A 21,830-nucleotide genomic window follows, 5' to 3' on the forward strand; every position below is an offset into this window, starting at 1 on the left:
TAGCCCAATCAGCCTAACTAGCCTGATTTCTAAGGCCATGGAACAGATTATGATGGACCTCATTAACAAGGACATTGGCAACCTCCAAACACTCAACCCACCACAGTTTTTCTTCATCAAGGGGAGATCATGTCTGTTAAATTTGGTCAACTTCTTTGTGACAGTCACCAAAGCCATAGACAAAGGGAAGACTGTGCACACTGCCTACCTTGACCTGGCCAAAGTCAATTCCCCACTCGGGCATAATAGATAAACTCTCTCAATTAAGCATCAGTCTGTATGTTACCAGATGGGTAGCTATCTGGTTCACTGAAAGAACACACCTTGTCAAAATAGGGGAAGCCACCTCAAGCAGTTGACCCGTAACAAGTGGCACACCCCAGGGTTCAGTCTTGGGGCCTCTATTATTTGTGATATACTTTTCTGAAGTGCAGGCCAAACCAATGGGCTATGGCTGATCTAGTTTGCAGATGATGCAGGCTGGCCGCTGTCATCAATTCCCATAGTGAGCCAGATATCCTCCAAGAGGGTCTCACCCAAACAAATGACTGGTGCCAGAAACATGGCCTCAAGCTGAATACCAAAAAATGCATAATTACCCCCCTTTGTTAAAGTCTAAGAAGATGATAAAGTCTAAGTGTTAAAATGTATATAATTGCAAATAATGCATAATAAGTTTGTTTGTGTCTTTCGGCTTTTCCCGGTTAGGGGTCACCACAGCAGAACTCCGGTCCGCTAATGATTGGTAGTTGATTTTTACATGCCGAGTTACCAGCCCTGATGCACAACCTTCAACGAAGGTATGCCCATTCATGCATATATCCACGCAGAAGACGCTCTAGCTGAGAATCGAACTGGACAGCGTCTTACTGTGAGGCGACAACGCTACCGCAGCACCACCACCGTGGGTTCAAATAATGTATAATATGTAAATATTGTAAATAATGTAATTATGATATGGTGTTTAATAAAGAATCCCTACTTATTAAAACTGTTGGTATAATGGTTAAGGTGTTTACCTTACAGAAGCAAAGTACAGATTTTGATTCTCACCTTTGAGGGAAATTAGCTAGGCTTTAAACTGCCCACAGGGACTGCTGACCTAGTATTTGCCTATGACTCTTCATTGTTGAGAATTTGACCCATTTTTCAGGAGCACAGCCTATGTTCATTTCAGCCGCAGATGTGGCCAGAGAAAAAGGGAGGCAGACAGAGAGAGAAAAGATGATAGAGAGGTGAAAGAAATGCAGGAGAATGCAAATACTGAGACAACAAAATGTGTGCAGGATTCTAAAGAGATCTTTCAAAGAAATCTGTTTGATGGACATGAGTCAGCAAATGATGGCTATATAATTATAACCCTCCAGTTGGGAGGGTTGTGGAATGATTTATTTAAAGAAATGGAGAGGCAGTTTGAGCCAGAAAATGAAGGTGATGTTTCTTGGGGGAACATTATGGAGAAAATAAAAAAGGATGATGAGACAAAATTGTGAAGGATAGTGCTGAGATGGAAATGATAACATATGCAGAGAAGGTAAAATAAAGCAGAAGGTGAATAGCAGAAATGAAGACAGAAGAAAATGAAAAACAAAACATGATAAGGATTCAAAGTAAAGAAGACAAAGAAATTAACAGGTATGGTGTGATACAATTTAACAGTTCCTTTGGGTGTAAAAGCACGAGGAAAGAGCATTTATTCTTATTAAGAAAGAGACATTTTATGGCAGTATATTTAAGACTGTTTTTTAAATGGAAAATGTTCTTGGGATTATGAATAAAAAAAGACTGTAACCCATAGAATCATAATGTGATAAAAGCATTTAACTGGGAAAAAAAAGAAAATTCATGTACAATTTCAAATAGAGGTAGAAAGAAAGACTTTGAGAGGATATTTGAAAACTTTATGTAAAAAAGAACTGAACTTTGCAAAAATGTTTGCCAAAATGGGTTAATGGACTGGTGGCTGAGATTGTAATATTGTGTTAAAAAAGAAAGAGAAAAATTATATATATATATATATATATATATATATATATATATATATATATATATGTATATATATATATATATATATATATATATATATATGTGTGTGTGTGCATGTGTGTGTGTGTGTGTGTGTGTGTGTGTGTGTGTGTGTATACATATATATATATATATATATATATATATATATATATATATATATATATATATATATACATCATGCACCCACTTCAAAACTTTACTAAAAGCGCACCTAAAAACATGCTGGCTATGCCCTTGCAACACCCACCCCATCCAACCACTACCTTTCTTTCCACCCTACTAACTACCTTGATTATAGCAAGCTCGGATGTTCATAAGCCTACTACTTATTATACAGCAGGAACTTCTTATTGTAACAATTGTTAATGTCTGTTATGTACTTCACAGATAAAGATTCTAGTTGTCTACTGATGTACTATGTTCTTCATCTGTAACTATATTTGTAATGAATTGCTATATTAATCAAATTGTTAATTGCTATGCAAATCCAATTTAACTATGGGATGCATATTTTAACTGTGGAGCTTTTCTCCCTGGGCCTCTGCTGAAAATGGACCTACGTCCAGTCGGACACTCCCAGTCAACAAATGTAAATAAATAAATAAATAAAATAATATATATATCAAGCATAATGAATGTGGAGAGGAGGAGGGGTGTCATAAAATACTGGGACAACCCAAAACATTTTTTTTCCTGTGGAAACGAAGGACATTTGAAATGTAACTGTGACAGAAGAAAGTGTTATATTTGTGTGGAAATAGGACATGGTGCAATAAATGTAAAATGAAATGTTATAAATGTAACACAACTAGACATCTGTGGATGGATTCCAAAAATGAAAATAAAATGAAGGAAAAATAAATAGAAAAAGAGGAACATAAACAAAGAAAAGAACTTTTATTAGTAGTAGAAATAGAAAAATTACATGAGAAAAAAAGTAATACTGAAGACATAGAAGAAGCTTCCTAAATACGTGACAAATAAGACATAAATTGGGAGGTAGTATAAGAAAAAATTCCATTGGTAAAAGGGTAAAATACAGAGAAAGAAAATTTTAAAGGGATAAGTACAAAAAAGAAAGGAAATGGATGAACAATATTATATACCATTAATAACTGGGCATTGGTATAATGGTTAAGGTGATTGACTGACAGACACAAGGCACAGCATTTGATTTTCACCTTTGGGAGGGAGATTAGATAGGCTTAGAATGGCATATTTAGAAAGCTAACAATAATAAAGCCAAAACCACACCAGTAAGGAACAGGTGCATGGCCAAAATAAGCAAACATTCAGAAATGCAAAAGACCAATGCCAGCACCCAAACATCAGCATAAAGGTCTTTATTTCAACACAGAAAATGACCAAGATGAGAACAATTACACCATATTACTTTCAGCAACAAAGCCTTCTTCAGTGTAACAAATACACATACCCCCAACCCCCTTCTTAAATAACATCAGAATAACATCATTGGTTAATCAAAAGTGTTCGTTAAGGCCAGAAAATAAAAGTGCTCCCAACTTAATAATCCATTTCTTCTCTTTTTTATCCAGTATATTATGCCAGCCTGATTTTTCCTTATTATTAGACATAATTATATCGAAAAACAAACCTAAACTTAGCTGTTGGATGCTTGATAGTATGTTTGTACAAAGCATTAGAATAACGAGTATATCTGATATCACTAAGATGTTTAGAAATGCATAATTTAAGTGGGTGATACATTTGTCCCACATAAAAATTGGGTCATGTACCTAGAACTAAATAAATGACCCAGTCCAACTCACAATTTCCAAAAGAATGTATATCAAATGCACACGAGGTGTTATAAGAGGTAAATTGTTTGGTATTACCAACAAATTTACAAAAACTACAGTGACTGCAGAGCTAACACCCCATCAAAAAATGCTTATCTAAAGTGGTCTGTTTTGCCCCAATATTACTCCCATTAGATTTCTTATGATGATTAAACCAACCACCCAATATCCTACCTCTCCTAAGAAAGACATTTGGAGGGTATCAAATCCCTGAAGGAATCATCAGAAGAAAGAATCCCCCAATGTTTGTGTATTATATCAATCAAAACCAATGTAGTACATTGCTACCATAATTGTTTACTAATCTAAGTTGGGTACCTAACACTACTTTCTTGGTTTTACATTGTAACAACTCAGCTGTATCCAATCTCTTAACCTTATCCCTAGAGTGCATAACATCCTGATATTTATACCCTCTATCACAAAACCTGGTGACCAACTCCTGTTGTTGTAAGGCAAACATTTCATCTGAGGAACAAATCCTACAAAGCCGGATAAATTGGGCTTTAAGAATTTTCCTAACAATATGCTAAGGATGACAACTGCTAGCCTGTAAAAAGCTGTTAACCTGCAGATGCTTCCTATAGAGTTGAAAACCCAAGGTCCCATCCTGCTGCAAATAAATTTCCACATTCAAAAAAGTTATTCATGTAGAATTAAAATTAAGTGTGAAATGTATACCCCATTTATTTTCATTTGGATAGCCTATAAATTCACATAAATAATCAGCATCTGAATGCAAAACCAACCAACAATCATCTAGGTAGCAGCACCAGATCTGTATAGATTCTAAATAAATGCTGTGGGTCGGATTATAAGTGATCTGTTCTTCAGTATATCCCATAAATAGGTCTGCATAAATTAACATTTTAGAGCGCTTTCTGTAAATGTGAATAGCATTAAGAATATAGTAAGACAAACAGGGATTTTGGAGTGCTATTACAATACATGTGATGTACATGTATTTACGGTAAAAGGCACATGATTTTTAACAAATGAATAAGGATTACAAAAAGAGAAACTATTGGGAAGAATCATAATCTGGGATTTGGGAATGAATGATGTTCTGGAATAGCTATACTCTGCAGAAATACAATAAAGCTATTCCATGTGACTATAGCAAAAATGAAAGATTAGCCATTGTAGATTTAAAATGGAAAGAGGAAGTATATAAAATTATAACATATGTTTAGACTAATTGTAAAGACAGGAGGAAGTTTATTTCATCAGGTTTTAGACTATGTAGTTATCACTATGAATATAATAATAACAGGAGACTTTAATTGTGATCTAAGTGCAAGTGTACAAAGAAATGAAATGATATAAGAAAATGTTAGAAGTTAAAACTTTGTGACAAAAATTCATGGATTTACAAAACAGTATATATAGAACTAAAATAGAGTATTTTTTAGTATCAAAAGGTTTAGTTATTGGAGAAGGGAGGTAGTTGAGACAGGATTTTCTGATCATCTTGCAATATGGGTAGAGGTAAAGGAAAGCAAGGAATATACACACACATATATATATATATATATATATATATATATATATATATATATATATATATATATATATATATGGAATGAAGAAGAAAAGAGATTAGTAACACAGCTGTCGAAAGAGCATATTATTATGAGAACATTTTATAAAAATTGGCAAGAATGATAGACGATAATTAAGGAACTATATCAAAAATGTGTTTTTTTTTTTTACTTCAACAACATGATGTGAGAACATTAGAGAAAGAACAATATAAAAGAACATATGATGCACTGGAAAATTTAAAACATAATGATAGAAAATAATTTTACAAAGAAAAAGAATTATATGAAATAAATCAAGAAAAAATACCAGAGGTGTTATATAAGCAAAAATATTTTTATAAGGAAAAAGAGAAGTATCAGGTTACTTAAACAGGTTAGTCTAGGAAGACTGCAGTGTAAGGTGAGAAATAAAAATTGTACTGATGGGAAAAATAGCATACTTAGCAAGTCTATCTATTTTGCCAGCAGTATTTGAAAAGGTATTATTGCAGATATTTTCTTCATTTATATGGGGTTCTAGTTCTAGTAAAAACATGGAGTTTTACATGACAATAAAGAGGAAGGATGAATAGGGTTATTTAACCAAGTGATATATGCTGCATCATTAAATTTGTATAAAGTGTTAAAGTGACTAAATGAAAAAGATGAGAGATTTATAGTAAAACTGTATAAATACAAGTATGACAAATTTTGGGGTATGGTAAAAAAAAGAGTAAAAGAGAAAAAGTGTGTCTGAATGAAGAAATTAAATGTTACCAAAACATTTTTTTGTGGAAAGTAAAATGGAAACAAAAGAAAAGTATTGTTAAGAAAGCAATGGTAAAACATTACTATGTGAAACTACGGGCAAGTCTAACAGATGAAAACAATTAAATCTATAAAATAAGAAGGACATTTTGTAACCAGAATGTAGAATGTCAATATATATTTTTTATAAACGGGTTATAGATAAATTGCCAGTAAAAGGAAATATGCCATATAAAAAGAAAAGTAATAGAATATGTTTACAGTGTCAAGAAGAAGCAACTATGGAGCATGTGTTTTTGAAATGTAAAAGAGTAAAAAAAAGTTATGGGGAAAACTATGTAAAGAAGATTGTTTTCAGATATAAAAGCAGTGGATAAAATAAATATGGATGTGATTAAATATGGATATTTTAAGAATATAAGTACAAATATGCTAAAGGAATAGATAAAAATGTATTTTATATTATATGTGCTACATGAAATGAAAGAATAAATGAAATTCTATTTAATGGCAAATTAATTTTAGCAATGATATTAAATAAAATCAGTTGGTATTTATGGAAAAAGGAGTAGGTGGCTAATAACGATAACAATTTAGTATGACTGTAAAGGGATTTATGAATATGTGTAAATAGATTTGCATATCTATAAATTTGTAAATTTGTAAATATTTGCAAATTTTTAAATATGTTGTCAATAAGAGTCCTTTTTATATATAAATAAAGGACCTCTACTGTTTGGAAATGAGGAAAAGAAGACTCTCTGGAGCTTCTAGATGGCACTGGAAGGCTACTACTGCAGTTCCAGGAATTCCACAATAGAGGACAGTACAACAGAGCCTGAGAGAGGAAAAGAAGAAAGCTTACTTAAGGAAGGATAAGAAGATGAAATGACTGGCACAGAGCTGGAAAGCTGAGGACTGGAAGATTTGATGAACCAGGCAAAGCCAAAGGAAGGAGAGGAAGTACAAAGGAGTGAAATGTTGAAGAGAGTTTTATAGGAGGAAGAAACTGAGAGGTTGGAAATGCAACCGACAGCTGGGGAAGGAAAATAATGAAGGTATTCTTGTCTGGTGGAGTAGCCATTTTTAATGGTTTACCACTGCCGCAGGTTTTTTTTTTTTTTTTTTTTTTTTGCAATAAAGAAGACATTATGCAGGTACAGCAAGGCAAGGAAGAATGGAAGAAGGAAATGAGAAAAGACAAATGTTTGCAATTTTTCAACAGCCACAGGGAAGGTGACCAGTGGTAACACAAGAAAGTTCAACCGATGCCAGTGTGAACACATATGACATAATGGATAGTGATACTTTGCCACTGAGATTTAACATTAAAGACATAAGAGCATTAATTCATTTGGAAGATGATGTTTTGATGGTTATCACAATTGTGAAAAAGTGGATTGACAACCAAGCATTCATGACTGTTCAGCTCAGAATGATTGTATTCAAGCAGTAATAATTTTTTGTGTCATTATCAATAATATTTGCTCATGCTTGGAAAAGTTGTACAAACAGACAGGATGGAAATATTATATTGCACTGCTGAAAACCTCTGATGGAGTCTGTGTGAAAAGGTTCCATACCACTGTCTATCAATTCCAAGTGTAAGTCTTGGAGTGCAGATATAATGTTATAGAATGATGTTTTCAGTGAACATCACAGATGACACACATATACTGAGTACAACAGTCTATTACCATATACAAAAGTATTGCAAAACCCTAAAAATTATTTTTTTTTCTAAAAAATCTCTTCCTGAAATGCCCTGCTGACATGCTCATTTGAGCAGCTGATGGCAAAGAATTACAGCACGTGTAATGATATATAGGAGGTATTGAACTCTGAACAAGAATTAGCAGTGCCAACTTTCACACAAAGAAGGAGTATAGACAGACTGATCTCATTATGATGAAATTCAGAACAGGTATATGTTATGTTAATGATTTATCTGTTATGATTTCCAGATTATTCATGTCACTTGCAGAACATTACATATTATAGGGATAATGCAAGTGTTATAATTAGGGTCTATATGAGATCACCGAATGCTTAAAAAAGCAAATGGTGATTAATCGACCCTATGTAATTGAAAGCTTACAATTTCGAACTGTCAGATCACCGATTTTTTTTCCTAGGGAAAATAATCGCTGTTCCAACAACAACAAAAAAATAAATTATAAAGCACTTTAAACATTACATTAAGTAGAGGGCTTTGCCCCCACACCCCCCTACTTAAATATACCAACTCCAAGACCGCACTACAGTGTCAAAAATGACAAAGTAATGAAGCGGCCAAGCAAATTCTTTCCCAGGGAAAGAATTTGCTTAAAAGCCTCTTCGATCTTTTGCCATTTCCATCTTTTGTGTTCGACCAAAGACGCATTCGAAAGAATGCGTCTTTGGTTTTCTTATAGGGAACCTTATAATTACACAGTCCTCAAATCTGGTGGCTGTCCATATCTTTGATGCGCAGTCATTGTCATACAATTGTATGTGTTTGTATGACATGGTTGAGTAATAAAAACTCAATTCATCAATAACAGATAGGTATGTGTCATAATTAATACACTTCAGAACATGAACTGAGATGAAACCACCTCTGTGCTATTTCCTTATGTGTGTATATTAGCAATATCGTCCAAATGTGCCTACAGTAGTATGCTTGTTAACACATAAAGCCGTGATTGCAAATAATTCCTGCAGTAATTTCTGAACGAAATTAGCATTTTGTGAATGGATATGAAACACATGGTGAATCAAGCAGGTTGATCCTGGTGGAAACCTGGACTATGGAAACAAGGAAGTTTGTAGGCAGCATTCTTCATAACACTGCTTACAACTTCAACATCCAATATTGTGTACATGGCACTCTGCAACCTGATGAAGAGATGACACAAACTGTCTCCTCATAAGGTCTATATTAGATGAACGAAAGTTCATCTTAGCGAATGCTCACATGAGCGAATATTGCAGAACACGAAACCGCAATTGTGAGATTTCGGTACAGTGAGGATGGGAATATTGATTGCAGTTATAGTATAGTATTATGGGTGGGGGGGGGCAGCCCCTCCCCCAATAATTTCATGTACCTGAATATTTGCTCATGTGAGCGTTTGCTAAGATGAACTTTTGTTCGTCTAATATAGAACCTCCTCATACTGATAGCCACCTGTCTTAACATACTGCTGCAAGGCTAAGCACAGCAGCAAGAAGAGCATCAGACTAATGCATCTGAAGGCAAAACAATCTCAAGATTTTTTCTTGCCATTTGCTGTCAGTTAGTACTTCTGCTCAGTGTCAGGCATCGCACAAATGCTGAGGACCCAGACTGATAAAACAAAATGGGGTATACAGCGACTGATGGGGGAGAAAGAGGCAAGGAGCAAGTAGATTATGACAAAAGCAGGATATTGAAGCTCAATATAATATGTATGCAACCACTACACATAAAATAGTCTTATAAAAACAGTCAGTAAGAGTTTGACATTATTTTAGATTAGAACCCTTGACACTATGCAAAAGCCAGTCTAGAAATATGAGCTTTATCATAGCATGAAACAAGTGAACTCCTGATTCACAAAGTTAAAATCACACAATTGATGTGGCAGTAACAACTTATTGAAGCGAGGGAGGATGTAGGCATTAGGCTTTATTATAATTATACCAATAGTAAAATCTCATGAGTATATTACATCCATCGGCCTAATAAATATTCAACTATAAAAAGTGATGATGCAGAATAAGTGAAAAGAGAGAGAGATGGAGAGAGGCATATCAAAAGTTTGGTTTATGGGACATTAAGGGCCATCTTTATGATGTGGTTCTCATAGATGTATCCTCATTATTACTCTGTCATGCTCTGTAGCATAAATTATTTGCTATAGGGAGCAAGCAGGGGAAGGAGACTGGAAACAAGATTAAGACATCAGCCTGATAAAGGTGTATAAATAAGTAACCACAAATGATTTACTGTTTCATTGTTAAAATTGTGTTCTGTGTTTTTTTTTTTCTTTTTTTGATTGGTTCATTAAATGTTGTCATTCAAGAAGAATAAAGATGTTTGTACTCACACACATACTAGTAATATAAATTAGCATTAAATACTATTTGGACATACCTTTGGAATCAAACACTTGATAGCAAGCTAAAATATCAGTCTGTAGACATGTGAATTATAACAACATACCAGAAAAGAACTCTAACTCATGACACTCAGCAGCATAGTAAGTGTTACAGAAACTGCCTGAAAATACCATAGTACAGTGGGTTTAAGCATATTTGCATGAAGACAACCTGACTAGAGAGGATGATAGCAAAAATTCACCAGTTTTTGCCATAGAACATGAAATGCCATTGGTATATGATGCCAAGCTCTTTGCAAAGGCTGAAGCCAAAAAGTAAAGGTTATTGGATGGGCTATTTCTGCTCATGTGTGTTTGGTGTTTCTATTTTTTGATGAGATTGAATATGTGTAAAAGAGGTTGAGAGGACAGTGGTGAAAATTGTGGGCAAGCAAAGGGAAGGAAATAGGGAAAGAATACAGGAATTTGCAGGATGGTGGTGAGACAGTACCATAGCTACCCACTTTATCACAGCATAACTGCATCACCACAAATGCCATTAACCAGATGGACCAAATCAAGTGTGTCAAGAAAACATATAGGTGAAGTGAAGAGCTAGGTGTGGGACATTGTGTGTGTGTGTGTGTGTGTGTGTGTGTGTGTGTGTGTGTGTGTGTGTGTGTGTGTGTGTGTGTGTGTGTGTGTGTGTGTGTGTGTGTGTGTGTGTGTGTGTGTGTGTGTGTGTGTGTGTGTGTGTGTGTGCTGTGTATGTGTGAGACAGGTGCCCCCCCGACTTCTTTTTATTATTTTTTCTTTCTTTTTGCAGCTGCACAGAAGAAGAAAAAAAATATGAAAGGATAATGAATAAATGTACTGGTTGACTAATCCATGCTATATCACTGACTGGTGATGGGTCTCTATATTTACACAACTGAGGGGTATTTACTGTCTTAAATTCCTCCTCCCATCAGCTCTGGAGGTCTTGCTTGCATCTTTACATGTCACTGTAATGGTGACAATATTGTTTGCCAGTAAGTGAAATGCCAGTTGCACTGAAGACAGCCTTGGCCAAGTTATTTCAAGCCACAGCCTTGTACTGAGACTCAATATAATCCCACTGCAGCAGCCTCGAGTTGCAGCACATGAAAAGGATTGCCACAAAAGCTCTGGACTTCTCAACATCCCACCTTTGTGCTCTAAATGGAACAACATCATCACCTTTACCAGCCATGTCTCCTGAAGTTTACAGAAGCCCAGCTAGAACTATATGTCTGAACTGGCACCCAGTGCAGATCTCGCATGTAATAGCCAGTGAGCAAAGATGCATAGCCTTACCAGCTGCATTTGTACAACCAACAACCCAAACAAAGCTTGGTAGAGGCACTGACAATGATTATATCCAAAACAAATGAAGGTGTGAAATATGGCAGTAAGATTGGCTATGTTTGGGATGTTCATCCTATTTGCACACATTCCAGTGTTAAACACTGAGATGATTTGTGGTGTTTCTTATAACTCTTGCTGGGTTAGCCAACATGGTATGTCTTGTGACATACTGGGCTGTTGGGAGTTACCCATTATCCAAGTTGAGTAGTACCACCTTAGAATCAAACCCATGAGGAAAGGAAGGATGAAATCTTAATTTTAGAAACTGTCAATGCCCAGTAGAACTTTTTTTTTACATGACCATTTGAGATATACTACTTTCAAAATGAATGGAGAGGTACTTAAGAGATGCTTGTATGTGTGTAAAATTATGAATGGTACTGGAGTTCTATGTAAAAGGCAGTATTTGTGGTAGTAGACACATTTCAGCACATGGAGTTGCATCACCTGAGTAGTATATGTTGGGGTATGTCCCATTCATATTTCATATGACATACTGTCCTGAATACCTACTTATGATATGTGATGAGTCATAATGAGTATAACAAAACCATTCTACACATCATACTTATGCAAGTGCATTTTTAATTAGGTATCATTGTCATGTTTAACATAATTTACACACATTATATTGGCCTGATATAGCAAGTGTTAGTGTATTTATTATTGCATTCCTAACCAAAACCTTGTGACAAATCTCAGTAAGATCTCCTCAGTAAAATATCTGTAAACTGGATTTCAGCATTGCATTACCTGTCCTTTCTCTCTATTCTCACTTCACTTACATCTTGTGAAATGGAGACAGATAGCTGACTGGTGAATACTCTTCACTTAGTACTATCCAGAGCGATGATTGCAGTACAACAGCATCAGGCTTGTTTGCTCTATAAAAGGAAGCTCAAATTCATTTTTTTTGTCATTTTTGCCTTCAGCAATGTCAAGTGGCACACAAATTCAAAAGGCAAAAAAAGGAATAAAATAATAATTAAAGAGATACATTATAAGTAAAACTCAAACAGTTAAAGAGTATATCTAGCAATGAAACAAGTACTTCACTTAAAACGCTAATGTGACACAGTCATCCATTTAACATCTGCTTGCCCCATCACAAGTAGTGTTTCTGTTACATATCATAATGTTTTCATGGAATGCCAATTCTTCAGAAAGGGGACACAACAGAAATTACATATCTCATTATTGATACTGCAATATAGAGTTAATACTGACATATTTTAAAAGATGTATTTATTTATTAATTTATTATTTATTTATTATTTATTTTACATTTGGTTACTAGGAAAGTCCAACTGGACATAGGTCCTTTTTCAGCAGAGGCCTGGGGAGAAAAGCTCCACAAATAACTTTTACAGACACAATAATAGTTTTCAATTTGAATTCATGCACAATAATAGTTTTCAATTTAAATCCACACAGTATAGTACAATAATGACAAGCAGCAACATGTGACATAAAACTATATAATAGCATCGTCAATTTAAAATATTAGTTTCAACAGATAGTAGTTACATTTTAGCAGCTATCATTAAATAAAGCAAGGGTAAGGAACAGGTAGTTATAAAAATAAGATATAAAAGGAGAGAAGTATGGTATGAAGATGTGATAATAAGGAGACAGAGTGAGAGAACGGAGGTATCCTAGTATTAACCTGGGCTGTCACAGTTGCAGAGTTATGAGTTCAACAAATATGTTTTTAAGGACTTTTTTCATGTATGGAAGGAATAGCTGTGATGAGAGGTGAGAATTTATTATTGTTTGGCTATTGTGTTAGAGTAGAGGGATGACCAGTGGTACTATTATCTGCAGTTATTTTGAGAAGAAGTTTGTTAGTGAAGCAGAGGTTTCTGGTACAGGAGTATGAAATGATCAGGTCTTGTAGTGAAGGGGTTTTCTGGAGATGATATAGAAATTTATATGACAGGGTAAGTTGATTATATAGAATTAGGTGAGGAAGTTCAGGTCAGTTGAGCTGTTTGAGAGCCAGACAGTGGTGTGATCTGTAAGAACTGTTAGTAGCGAATTTGGCAATTTTGTTATAGCAGGCTTTTAGTTTCGTTAAGTCATATTTTCTAAGGTTGGTGAGGATTGAAGAGACATATAGTAGTGTAGAGATGAGAAAAGTGCATGCAATAGTGGCCCTAGTAGTGTTTGTTAAGAATTATTTGTTTCTATATGGAGTATCTAGCTTTGTATCTACTTTCTTTATGGTGAGAGAGAGATATGGGCATTGAAATTCATGTTACAGTCAATCACCACCCCAAGAAGCTTTGTGTAAGTAACAGGAGATATGATAATTTTGTTACTGGATATGATGTTAAATGAGAGGTCAGGATCGGCATGTTGTGTAGGTTGGAAGATGATAAGTTTTGTTTTGTTAGGGTTGAGTATTAGCTGGTGGTCAGTGAGACATGATTCGACAGAGAGAAAGAATCTTGAGTTTGCTGGTGTAGTTCATGGAGGGAAGAGGAGGCACAGACTAATGTAGAGTCATCTGCATACTGGATGACTGAGGAGTGCAGAGTGGAGGTGTAAAGGTTATTCATGACTATAGTAAACAACAGAGGTCCGAGAATGGAGTTTTGTGGAACCCTTATTGTTACGGGGAGCAGAGGTGATAGCTGCTGCTGTCATTTAATGGCCTGCTCTCTCCCTGTTAGGTAACTGTGAAACCATGTGGTAGTAGATTGGCTAAGATTTAGTTCTGACAAAGCTTTTATTAGCTTGCTATGATTAACCATATCAAAAGCCTTGGAAAGGTCTAGGAAGATGGCTGGAATGTATTTACCATAATTTCTATGCCCATTAACTATGTGAGTAAATGACATGAAGGCAGTGGTTGTGCTATGGTAAGGTCTGAATCCATGTTGAGGTGCTAGTGAGCAGTTGTGTGTTGAGGTGTTCCATAATTTGTATGTGAATGCACCTTTCCAATATTTTTGAGACGGGAGACAGTATGGCTATGGGGTGGTAATTTGTTAGTTATTTTGAGTTATCTACTTTATGGAAGGGAATAATATGGGAGACCTTACAGAGGTCAGGGACTAGTTTTGGGGAGTAGGAGTGGTTGATTATAATGGTTACTGGATATGCTATTACGTCAGCGGCAATGTTTAAAAAATCACCTGAGAGTTCATCTGCAACCAGTGTGGTTGGTTTGAGCTTTTTGAGTAATTTGTTTATGAAGGTTATAGAGACAGTTTGAAAGGTAAAACTATTTTCATTAGTAAGGTGTTTGTGTTTTTCATTTGTGTCAGGGGAGCTTTGAGAATTTGCTAGTGCAAGTATTGATTCAGTAAAGAATTTGTTAAATTGGGTGGCAATATTAGATGTGTCTATAGTAGCAGGGACAGGAGTCTTAGATTTTCCTGCTGAAGAACATTATTTATAGCTGCCCAAAACTTCCTAGGATTATGTTGATGTTTCATTTGTATGCTATGATAGCAGTTTATTTTGTCTGTTCTAACGATTTTTTTTGTATTTGTTTCTGAGTTCTAGGTATGTTTGTTTTTAGTTTATTGTTTTGCTTTGTACCAGTTGGACCAAGCTTTATCTCTTGGATGAACCAGAGATCTGGTTTCTTTGCTCAACCAGGGTGCATAGTTAGATTTAATTCTAATGGTTTTAGATGGGGCATGGGAGTTTAGTATGTTCAAGAATGTGGAGTTGAAGTACCTAACAGCTTCATTAAGGCTGAGTTGCTTGATGGGGGTTCCAATTACAGGCTTTTAGTGCTGAGGTGAAGTTAGATGGGATGAAATTCTTTTTGTTACGCATTTGTTGGAAGGTGGTAGGTTTTCATAAAGTTGGGTGGTATCTGATTATGTAGGTAGGCAAGTATTCACTCAGGCTGTCAGGTAGGCATCCAGATTGACTTGTTTGGGATGATGGTTTGTTTGACAGTATTCAGTCTAGGATAGACTGTCTGTTTGTTGATTTGTCAGTTCTAGTAGGAGATTGGATTGGCTGAGTAAATCCATGGAGGTTGATATGAGTAGTGGGTATACTTGAGTTGCATAGTGTCCAGTCAATGTTGAAGTGTCCTAGAATAATGGTTTCTTGAGTGAGTGTTTCTGATGCTCAGTGGAGTAAGTTCTCAAAGGTGGATATATTATAACCAGGTGGGAAATAGCATTCAGTTATATAGATAGTTATTCTAGTGTTAAATTTTAGGTTAGAAAATAAAATTTCTGCAGTACCTAGGGCTGAAGTTAGTATGTCTATTGTTGTGTACATTCAGTTGATCTTTGAATAATATTGCAACACCTCCTCCCTTTCTGTTTATTTTTTCTTTGCATAGTAAATTTTTGCCAGGGGCAGTAATTTCAATATTGGAGATGCCAGGTTTTAGCCATGTTTCTGTTAGAAATACTACATGGAGGTCATGGACTTTGATATACTTCTAATATTAATGTTTAGTATTAGCGGATCAATAGCATTTCAGAAGTGGTAAGGTAGGTAGTGCTGTGTATTTGTCTTGGGAAGGTTGATAGAAGGATAATGACAGCCAGGGTTTGGGTGTATGTTGCTGAGTGACACCCAGGAGGCAATGTGTACAATTAGTTTTATTATTTTGGTGACATACTTATTGTGTAGTAAGGATGGTTTCTGTGAGTGCTGATATGGTGAGGTTTTTAGTACAATGTGGTGATAGGTTGCTATATGAAAGAGAGCTGGATGTTTGAGTGATGTAGATTTAGTAGTATGTGCAGTAGTTGTGCTATGGTGAGGAGCTATTTTGGCTTAGTATGGTGGTAGGAGGTGATACGTGTAAGTAAAGTAAGAGTTGAGAGTGCGAGAATGTGAGAGAGGAACATGTTGTAGCTTTGTTATTTAGGCTACAGAAGAGAGTGAGATTATAGTTGTAGGAGGTAAGGTCACTATAGCTTACTACTAAGAATAAGTGTTTGAGAACTGTAAGTTGTGGTGAATACTCTAGATAGTTTGTATTTAAGTAGTTAGATTTTCATAGGTTAGGTAGTGGTTTTGAGAAGGGTGTAGTGTTGAGTTAGGGCTTGGGGAGAAAGTTTGAAATGTTTAATTGAGAGAATACAGTGATTGGACTATGTAGTGTGGTGGATATGTTTTAAAGGGTATAAATGTAAGGAAAGATTGCATGTGTGGGAATAGGGGTAGGTAGGTGGGTGAATGGAGCAGATTGAACAACAAGAGGCAGACAAGGTATCAGCCAAAAGCAATCAGTTTCAATGAGCCTGCAACAAGCAAGTACAGGCACAGTGTTGCAACTCGGTGAAAAACATAAAATTAAAAGCTTTTTTAAAATTCCGCCAGGGAAAGGAAAAAGCATTAAAAAGAGTGGTGGGGGGGGTAATTACAATGTTCCTGTTCATGTGCATGCAACAGCTTAAGGATGTAGGAATAAAAGTCAAATATATAAGTTGTAGGTAATGTACAAGACTTTAGATGGGGGCATATACTTTATTCTTCTTTGTAGTGTTGATATGATGTGTTAAGAGATGATCACTTTCATGATCGTACTCTAGGGTCACTGGTGCTGGGAAATGCAACTGCAGTAGGGGTATAGGTGAAAACTTTATTCTTATTTGTAGTTTGATATGGTGTTTTAAGAGAAGATCATGTTCCTGATCTACCCTGAGGGTCACTGGTGCAGGGAAATGCAACTTAAGTATGGGTATAGGTGAAAGCAGTGGGCACACTATAGCAGGAGTGCTGGACCTGGCTCAGACCCCTAAGTAGTAATTAACAAATATATGTATATATAGTGCTGTCAGGATATGGGTAAATAATCCAGTATATATGACACACATTTCCATATTCGTCATGGTAATGATATGTTATCACATTTTACAAACTGTCATGTTACATCATTTATAGTGAGTGGTTATTAATAATGAGATGAGTTGAGTTTCAAACAACACCACATTTGTGACAGCATTTTACAAGGATTAAAAGGAAGATTTTTTTATCATTTATCACACAGATTTTAGCATGGTCATTTTATATCCAAAACTGTGTGACAATATTTATTCTGATCCCTAAAAGAAAAAAATATATTTAAAATGGATTCAAACCAAACATTACTTTTCTTCTTTCTCTAAACTCATTGAACTTTCACCTTGTGGCACAGAGGCAGTGAACAGATGTAGTTTCTTTACTCACTAATATCCAGAATGGTGACAACCAAAGACTCACACCAGGCTCAGTTGTGCTACAGAAGGTAGACAAAATTAAATTTTAACTTTTCTTTCTTCCCTTGTCAACCACCTTTGTGTATTGCCAAGTTGTGCACAAGTGCACAATACAAAAAAAATTTGAAAATGATTGAAAAGAAATTAAATGTAATCAAAGGATATATCTAGCAAGGAACAGAACATATAGTGCATTAAACTGACGCATTTGTCCTTTTCACATCTGCTTGTTACTTCAAAACTTGAATTTTTGTTACAGATTATCAGGCCTTTACATAATGCCAAGTACTGAAAAAAGCTGACACAGCAGATTACATTTACTGTCTTTTGACACAGCAGATACATTTAATACTAACAGTAGTTTAATATGTTCATTGGCTCACAGGAGATTACTAAGCAAATGGCTCAAGAGCCCTTACAAGCCTAACCTTTATTAAATGGATTTTACACAATTTTCTATCCCTAAGGGCTAGAGGATGGCTTAGGTTTGTGTCTATGCCTTTGAGTATTTTACAGTCTGCTCTTGTACATAAGGGACATGGCATGGGTGCCACCACAGGAGTGAATTTATGATTCTCCATCCATTGATTCAAACTGCATTTGAAGAGGGTCAGGGAAGGGCTCTGCTTCATGTGAATAAGAAGCCTCTTCCAGAGATGGGTAATCTCTGAAACACATATCTGTCTCTCCAGCAAGTTTTGTTTATGTCACAGACCAGGTATTGGTCCTTGGATTAGGTGGTCCTCATGCAGCTTGTCTTGTGAATGTGAAAAGTTCCACCAGGGCTAGATTTGATAGTGCCTTCTAGGATAAGCATAGCTCACCCCTTAATAGTTAGTATGAGACAGAGTAAAGCAAAAGAGCTTTTAGTTGATTTATATAGGACATGTTGTTAACACCCTGCATTTTTTTTGTACAAAACCTCTGATGCTGCTCCAGTTTTTGCAAGTGCCTGATTAAGTACATGCCAAAAAGTGCATTGTACTCGATTACTGGACTCATGAGGGCTGAGTACAGTGGGACTTTAACTTCTTAGGATTTGGATGCCATGCCTATACTTATAAGTTGTGCCACATAGAAGGACACAATCACCACAATGGACACATGGTGGACAAAGTTCAGGCCACTGTCTATCCGTATACCTAGATCTCTCACATTTTGGTCCATTCTTATGGATGTGATATTACATTTGCAATTTTCATGTGTATTTAATTTCCCAAAGGGTATAATTATATATGCTTTGCATTTAACTTTAGACCATGGCCCTGGCACCAACCAGTTGTCTGAGGTAGACCCTTCTGAAGGATATCAACATCATTGGGTGATTTGATGACTGCCTACAACTTGAAGTCATCTGCAAAATTACTCAGTCAAAGGTGTTCTGCATCTGCCTTGACTTCAGAGAAGTATATTTTGGACAGACAGGTGCCAGAGCTAAGCACTGTTATACACCACTAGGAACTGATCACATGTTGGATCTGGATTCTCCCATTCTACTAAGTGTCCTTTCCATGAGCCATTTAACTATCCATCTGTGATGAAGGGATTAATGTCCATTGTTGTCAGTTTATCTATAATACCAGAATAGGGAACTGTGTCAAATGCCTTAGCCAGGTCAAGGTAGGCAGTATGCATTATTTCACCCTCATCCGTGGCCCTAGTGACTTTCTCTTGCCATTGATGATGCTGAACTGGGTTGTATCCAGTATTTGGAGATTTCTTCTATCATTATTTATTAAGTGCATGATTATTCATTCCCTAGCCTTGCATATGAGACTAGTCAAACTTATGGGTCTTTCATTTCCTGGGTCTGTTGATGGTGTCCATTTATGCAAAAGGATGACTGTTGCTGCTCTACACTCCCCAGGGATAAAGCTAGTATTGAGACTATGGTTAAATAAAGATTCTAGTGGGCCTAATAGGTCATGTTTCAAGCTATTTAAGAGGCATCCTATGATATTGTCTGAACCAATCAAAGTAGTGTTTTCAGTGATTTTGTTGTGATAACTGGTAGAGGAATGGTGGAGGGTATTTCTTGGGGGTAACTGGAGGTGATGAGGTGAAGCTTGAGCTGAATTTATTGCCAAGCATATTTCGTATATCTTCTGGTAGGGAATAGGTGATGCTGTCTACAACTAACTTTGCACATCGTTGGGTGTAACCCTTAAGATTGTGAACATAACTAAAAAATGTCTTATGGTTATCTTTAGCTTGGATGATATTTTTGCTGCAATATTCACGTTTGATGACTTGACTAGTTTTTGCTCTGTTGGACACATTCTGTCTTACCGCTAGAAAGAATTTTATTTATTTTATTGTGCAACCTATTTATACCAAGGGCCCACCACTGTGGCTTGTTTTGTGGGTTTTTGAAGGCTTATTTCAGTCTGGTAATGCCATCTCTGTGCATTTATTTATATGGTCATACAGGGCTTTTACGTAAAAGAAATTTGTGAGCATCATGACTACTGTTTGTGACATATGTTTATGTAATTGTTTATATATATACAGTTTTCCAAATGTTTTATTACTGCTTTTATGTTATTGCAATTTAGAAAATGTCATATCTCAAATCATGCATATCATATGTTGTTATTAATACTGAGGATAGCTAAGTTTCCAAAAAAAAAACACATTCATATACAAAAATGTGTGTAAATATGTATTTTGCAATTGCACATTGTGCCACAGAGATAGGTAGTTGGCAGGTGCATTTTCTTCATTCACCAGTATCCAGAGTACCGACATCAGTGCACCAATGTTAGGTTCATTTGTACTGCTAAAGAATGACTAAATTAAATTTTCCATTTTCACTTTGAGAAGTGAACCATCATTCACAGCTGCTGACCACAGGCAATCCTTATTGTGCAATACCAAGCAGAGTTAACAAGGATGAAGAAAACAAAATGAAAGTATCTTTGTAAAGTTCTCTCAACCTTTGTTGTTTGATAAAGTGAAAAAATGCACATTACTAATGGCATGCAAACAGCAGCACAGCTAGATTTGAACCTTAATACCACAGCATTAACATGACATGTTTGAGACTAATTTCAATATTTGCTACAGACAACACACATATTTTTGAAGAAGAGAAAGTAACTCACGTATACTCAAGATGTGGCTTTGAATCACTTTACATTGAAGTAACTACATAAGCCTTTTGTCACAGTTGTTCTTTGTAAATTCCCAGAAGATATGTACATTAATGGTATATTTGCAACAGTTAAGCTCTTAATTCCTGTTACAACAGCAAAAACTGTTTTAATACTACATTTTTTCTGACCATTATTTGGTGACCATGGTTCTCTTTTTTATGGCAGTCTTTTATAAATACAATCTCATTTAGATTTCTGTCTATCATTTAAGTGTTATGCACTTCACATGAATTATAGCCATTTTACTCAGTGGCACAATTGATTCATAAGGATTTAGTAATAGAAATGTTATAAATAGGTTCTCTGTTAAGTAAGTCAATGTAAGCCCCTAACTTTTTAAGTCTATTCTTCAAAAGGCACTCTCAATAAGTGTGCATCAAAGTTGCAGGAGTGTGAAGCAATTATTTCTACAGTAAGATTAATCATTCACACTTGCAAGCCCTTAGCAAATAACACTTCTGAATGCTCATTCTTGCACTGATAGAGCATGTGCATGGAATTGTGTAGGTCCTCACACCATGTTTACCTTCCCCAACATCTAGTGGATATTGTGGGATTCATGAATGCTAATAAGATCATACTTGATTTCTATAGTGCATTTCACAGTGCTCACAGGGTTGCATCTGTGCTATAAAAGCTAATCATGTACATAATGCACTTTTGTCATAGTATATAATAACCATATGCATCAATTATTTTTTTAATTAAACTTTTTTTATGCAAATATTACCTGCCATTATAGAAACATTTATTTGAGAATCTGAGCACTTGTTCCAAAAAATGTGTTATATCAGTATTATCAATGTCGGGAGAGTTATATTTATAGTCCATAAATGTGGCAAGTCTGTGATATATATCTGCCTGTCATCAACATGAGTGGTGATCTTGATAATTGTATACATTT

This window comes from Protopterus annectens, chromosome 1.part1, assembly GCF_019279795.1.
Source record: "Protopterus annectens isolate FY-2018-M chromosome 1.part1, PAN1.0, whole genome shotgun sequence".
Classification (NCBI taxonomy): domain Eukaryota; kingdom Metazoa; phylum Chordata; order Ceratodontiformes; family Protopteridae; genus Protopterus; species Protopterus annectens.